The sequence below is a fragment of the Salvelinus sp. IW2-2015 genome, unplaced genomic scaffold (genome assembly GCF_002910315.2).
Source record: "Salvelinus sp. IW2-2015 unplaced genomic scaffold, ASM291031v2 Un_scaffold2328, whole genome shotgun sequence".
In the NCBI taxonomy this organism is placed as follows: Eukaryota; Metazoa; Chordata; class Actinopteri; order Salmoniformes; family Salmonidae; genus Salvelinus; species Salvelinus sp. IW2-2015.
Genome location: NW_019943653.1, coordinates 20,095 through 25,812, shown reverse-complemented (window position 1 = coordinate 25,812; position 5,718 = coordinate 20,095).

The following is a 5,718-nucleotide window of genomic DNA, read 5'->3' as shown; positions in this document are numbered from 1 at the left end:
ACCAATGACACTGAGCCAGACAGGACCACTGCCCTGATCCAGACAGGACCACTGCCACTGATCCAGACAGGACCACTGCCACGTACTACCAGACAGGACCACTAACCACTAATCCAGACAGGACCACTGACACTGAGCCAGACAAGGACCCACTAACCACTAATCCAGACAGGACCACTACGGAGATCACATTCACGGTAATGTAATGTTCCCACGTTAGCGGAGATCACATTCACGGTAATGTAATGTTCCCACGTTAGCGGAGATCACATTCAAGGTAAACGCTGCGTACTTAATCTCAATCAGACATTTCCTATAAAGGGGCAGTGCAGTAAAAAACATGATATCCTGTGTTTTATATATTTTTCCTATGAGGTTGAAATAATACTGTGAAATTGTGAAGATGATGATAATGCCCTTTTAGTGTTGGAAACGCCAGCTGGTTTGGCTGGGTGGGTTTTGGACAGCCTGGTGACATCACCAGCTGGTTTACGTTGTCTTTCACAACCTTTTCATTATTTAACATGTATTAAATTGCATTTTCTTGCCACTGGCCTACACACCATAGCCCATAATGTCAAAGTGGAATTATGTTTTCAAAGTGTTTACAAATGAATAAATAATGAGACGCTGAAATGTCTTGTGTCAATAAGTATTCAACCCTTTCGTTACGGCCTAAATATGTTCAGGAGTTAAATACTGCTTAACAAGTCACATAATAAGTTGCATGGATTCACTCTGTGTGCAATAATAATGTTCAACAGCATTTTTGAATGACTACCTCATCTCTGTACCCGACACACACAATTATCTGTAAGGTCCCTCAGTCGAGCAGTGAATTTGAAACGCAGTTTCAACCATAAAAGACCAGGGAAGGTTTACCAATACAGGCAGGCAGGCAGGTAGGTAGGTAGGCGGGTAGGTAGGCAGGTAGGTAGGTAAGTAGGTAGGTAGGTAGGTAGGTAGGTAGGTAGGTAGATAGGTAGGTAGAATAGGTAGGTAGGTAGGTAGGTAGGTAGGTAGGTAGGTAGGTAGGTAGGTAGGTAGGTAGGTAGGTAGGTAGGTAGGTAGGTAGGTAGGTAATATACTTGCCACGGTCTCACCTGAGAGAGAGGAGGTAGGTAATATATTTCCTGAGAGTTCTTATGCAAAGCATTCAGACTCCTTGACTTTCTCCTAATTTTGTTACGTTACAGCCTTATTCTAAAATGGATTATCAATCTACACACAATACCCCATAATGACAAATAAAAAACAGGTTTAAAATGTTGTTTTGCAAAAAATACAAAATAAACTGAAATATTGCATTTACATAAGTACAGTGTGTTGTGAAAGTATTCACCCTATTTTGTTGCCTTACAACCTGAAATTAAAAAAGATTTTTTTTGGGGGGGGTATGTGTCATTTGATTTACATAACATGCATACCACTTTGAAGATGCAAAATATGTTTCATTGTGAAACAAACAAGAAATAAGACAAAAATATAGAAAACTTTAGCATGCAAAACTTTCACCCTCCCAAAATCAATACTTTATAGAGCCATCTTTTTGCAGCAATTACAGCTGCAAGTCTATTGGGGTATGTATCTATGAGCTTGGCATATCTAGCCAATGGGATTTTTGCCCATTATTCAAGGCAAAACTGCTCCAGCTCCTTCAAGTTGGATGGATTCCGCTGGTGTACAGCAATCTTTAAGTCATACCCCAGATTCAAAATTGGATTGAGTTCTGGGCTTTGACTAGGCCATTCGAAGACATTTAAATGTTTCCCCTTAAACCACTCGAGTGTTGCTTTAGCAGTATGCTTGAAAAAAAAGTGGTGCGTATATTCACCCCCTTTGCTATGAAGCCCCTAAATAATATCTGATTCAACCAATTACCTTCAGAAGTYACATAATTAGTTAAATAAAGTTCAACTGTGTGCAATCTAAGTGTCACATGATCTGTCACATGATCTCAGTATATATACACCTGTTCTGAAATGCCCCAGGGTCTGCAACACCACTAAGCAAGGGGCACCACCAAGCAAGCGGCACCATGAAGATCAAGGAGCTCTCCAAACAGGTCAGGGACAAAGTTGTGGAGAAGTATAGATCAGGGTTGGGTTATAAAAAAAGATCCGCAACTTTGAACATCCCACAGGGCACCGTTAAATCCATTATTACAAAATGAAGCCCTGCCAAGAGAGGGCCGCCCACCAAAACTCACGGACCGGGCAAGGAGGGCATGAATTAACCTGTGTGTTGTCTTAAGGGTAAAAAACGACCCGCCACTTAACAGCAGAGAAAACCCCTAAATTATATTTTTTTCATCTTGAAATGTTGATGACTGTTTCCAAGAGTGACCCCAACATTAGATAAAGGGAAACATCAACTTTGTTCATATTTCCATGAAAGCTGTACACCACCAGGGTACAATGATTTAGAAGAGGAGGAGGTATCTGAAGAAGAAGATGGCGAAGAATACAACCCAGAGCACGATGCATCATCTTCAGATGAAGAAGAAATCCCCCAAGCTGAAGGAGAGACATTTGTGTCAAAGAACAGCAAAATATCGTTGTCAAAAATCTGATTGTTGTTGTGCAACCAGGATGGCAGCACAACATGTCATCAGGACCCAGGACCCACAAGACATGCAGTTGCCCAGGACATCGCCTCAACATTCTACATGTTCATCACACCAGCCATCGAAAAAATCATCCTGGAGATGACAAATTTAGAGGGTTTTCGTAAATATTACATAGGGCTGCTAATCTTAGCGGGTGTGTATAGGTCCCGAGGCGAGGCTACATCTCTGGGATGCAGAGAGTGAAAGGGCGATTTTCCGATTTTCCACTTTCTCAAGAATGCTAAGATTTGATAACCGTGAGTCAAGACCTGCAAAACGTGTGAGAGACAAACTGGCGGCCATAAGAGAAGTGGGTGGAGTGTCTGCCATTCTTCTTTTTTATAAGTAATTTTTTTCATTTCACTTCACCAATTTGGACTATTTTGTGTATGTCCATTACATGGAATCCAAATAAAAATCAATTTAAATTACAGGTTGTAATGCAACAAAATAGGAAAAACTGAGAGCCATGTGAGTGAGAGGTAACCCACGCAGCAGGGAGAAGAGAATTATAATTATTATATTCAGCCAAAGGGAACAGGGACCACTGGCCGCAAAAGGCTTTTTTTAGGGACACACAAAGGGGATGAAATTCGAGGCATTATCAAGTGCTTGTCAAAATTGTGAATGAGAGACTGATGAAGTGTGTACAACCGGCGCAAAAAACTAAACAGAGCTCATGCCATTTGTGCAACTTTTTTTCAAATCATCATTAGAGTCTCATTATGCAGCCTTGGAATATATTAAACATCAAAACATATAGGCCAACATTTGTATGACAACTAAATGTACATACATAACTCTAAATTAAGCATATAGGAACACCTATTTCTTTGTTAACCGCTCAACACAGAATAGCTGCATGTGAACACTCCCTCATCGTCTGGAGAAAATATAATTTATATTTTATTCAGCGTTGTTCAATTGTATTCTTCATACTATAAAATAACATAAAATAATGCCACGGAATTCTAAGTAAATCTTGTCTGCTGAATGGACTAGTGTAGCCCCACAGCCATATGGAATAGTAGCCAGATCAGGACCTAACATAAGGACAACTCAGAGGATGCTATTCTTGTCTTCTGAAATAGACCACATTTTCTTCATATCATGTTTCTTTAGACCTGTCTAAAATAAATAATGGATTCATTGTGATGCTGTAGACTATATTATATGGATTTATTATACTTTTTAAAATGTAGATGTTCCAAAGGTCTGCATCAGTGGCTTGTAGGCTGTGTGTGGAAGCCAGGAGATGCTAAATGTGTTTATGTTAATTAATGATCAATTACCGTGAGAATGACAGTTATTTGCTTGACAATCACCGGCTGACAGAATGTCATGACCACCACAGCCCTAATGATGACACCCTGGCCTCAATGATGACCCACCCTGTAGAAATAAAACTCATGTTCACAGGGCTCTCTTGTAAATGACACCCTAGTCTCAATGGAACTCCCTACACACACACACGCACGCGCGCACACACACACGCACGCGTGCACACACACGCGCGCACACCATCACACCACACACACACACCACACACACACACACCACACACACACACACAACACCACACCCACACACACACACCCACACACACACACACACACACACACCACACCAACACACACACACACACACACACACACAAACACCACACACACACACACACACACACACACACACACACACACTCACTCACTAGCATGTGCTGCTTTCCTAAAGTAAGCTGTTTCTCCACTCTGACTGTAGTCTCTAAAAAAAGCCTTGCTTCATAATGGGTGTGTCACACAGCACCTTACTCTGGCAAAGAGCCTCCTTAGGGAGATTTTAGCCTTGGGCTTAGGGAGATTTTAGCCCTGGGTTTAGGGAGATTTAGCCATGGGCTTAGGGAGGTTTTAGTCCTGGGTTTAGAGATTTTAGCCCTGGGCTTAGGGAGAGTTTAGCCCTGGGTTTAGGGAGATTTTAGCCAAGGGAGATTTTAGCCCTGGGCTTAGGGAGATTTTAGCCCTGGGCTTAGGGAGATTTTAGCCCTGGGCTTAGGGAGGTTTTAGTCCTGGGTTTAGGGAGATTTTATCCCTGGGTTTAGGGAGATTTTAGCCCTGGGCTTAGGGAGATTTTAGCCCTGGGCTTAGGGAGATTTTAGCCCTGGGCTTAAGGAGGTTTTAGTCCTGGGTTTAGGGAGATTTTATCCCTGGGTTTAGGGAGATTTTAGCCCTGGCTTAGGGAGATTTTAGCCCTGGCTTAGGGAGGTTTTAGCCCTGGGCTCAGGGAGATTTTAGCCCTGGGCTTAGGGAGATTTTAGTCCTGGGTTTAGGGAGATTTTAGCCTTGGGTTTAGGGAGATTTCACCCCTGGCTTAGGGAGGTTTTAGTCCTGGGTTAGGGAGATTCACCCCTGGCTTAGGGAGGTTTTAGTCCTGGGTTTAGGAGATTTCAGCCCTGGGTTTAGGGAGGTTTTAGCCATGGGCTTAGGGAGATTTTAGCCCTGTGTTTAGGGAGATTTTAGTCCTGGGTTTAGGGAGAATTAGCCTTGGGTTTAGGGAGATTTTAGCCATGGGCTTAGGGAGATTTTAGCCATGGGCTTAGGGAGATTTTAGTTCTGGGCTTAGGGAGATTTTAGTCCTGGGTTTAGGGAGATTTAGCCCTGGGCTTAGGGTGATTTTAGCCCTGGGCTTAGGGAGATTTTAGCCCTGGGTTTAGGGAGATTTTAGCCCTGGGCTTAGGGGGATTTTAGCCCTGGGCTTAGGGAGATTTTAGCCCTGGGCTTAGGGGGATTTTAGCCCTGGCTTAGGGAGATTTTAGCCCTGGGATAAATGAGTGTTCACACTTTGTTAGAGCCGATTGAGACATATTTTGTGTAAAAGACAGAACATACTGAGCTCCATGTATGTTTGTGTAAATAAATAAAATATGAAAGTATGTGATGAAATATTAGGTACCTTTATGATTTATATTTACCTGATTGAGATATATATTTTTGTATTTGTGTATCTTAGTTTTTGCCTCCCCCTCTTGCTCATTCATTGTTACTGTGGTAAGTGTGTTAGTGATAGGATAAAGCTGGGCCTCGGGGGGAGGGGAGTCCTAGCTAGACGTGGGAGCG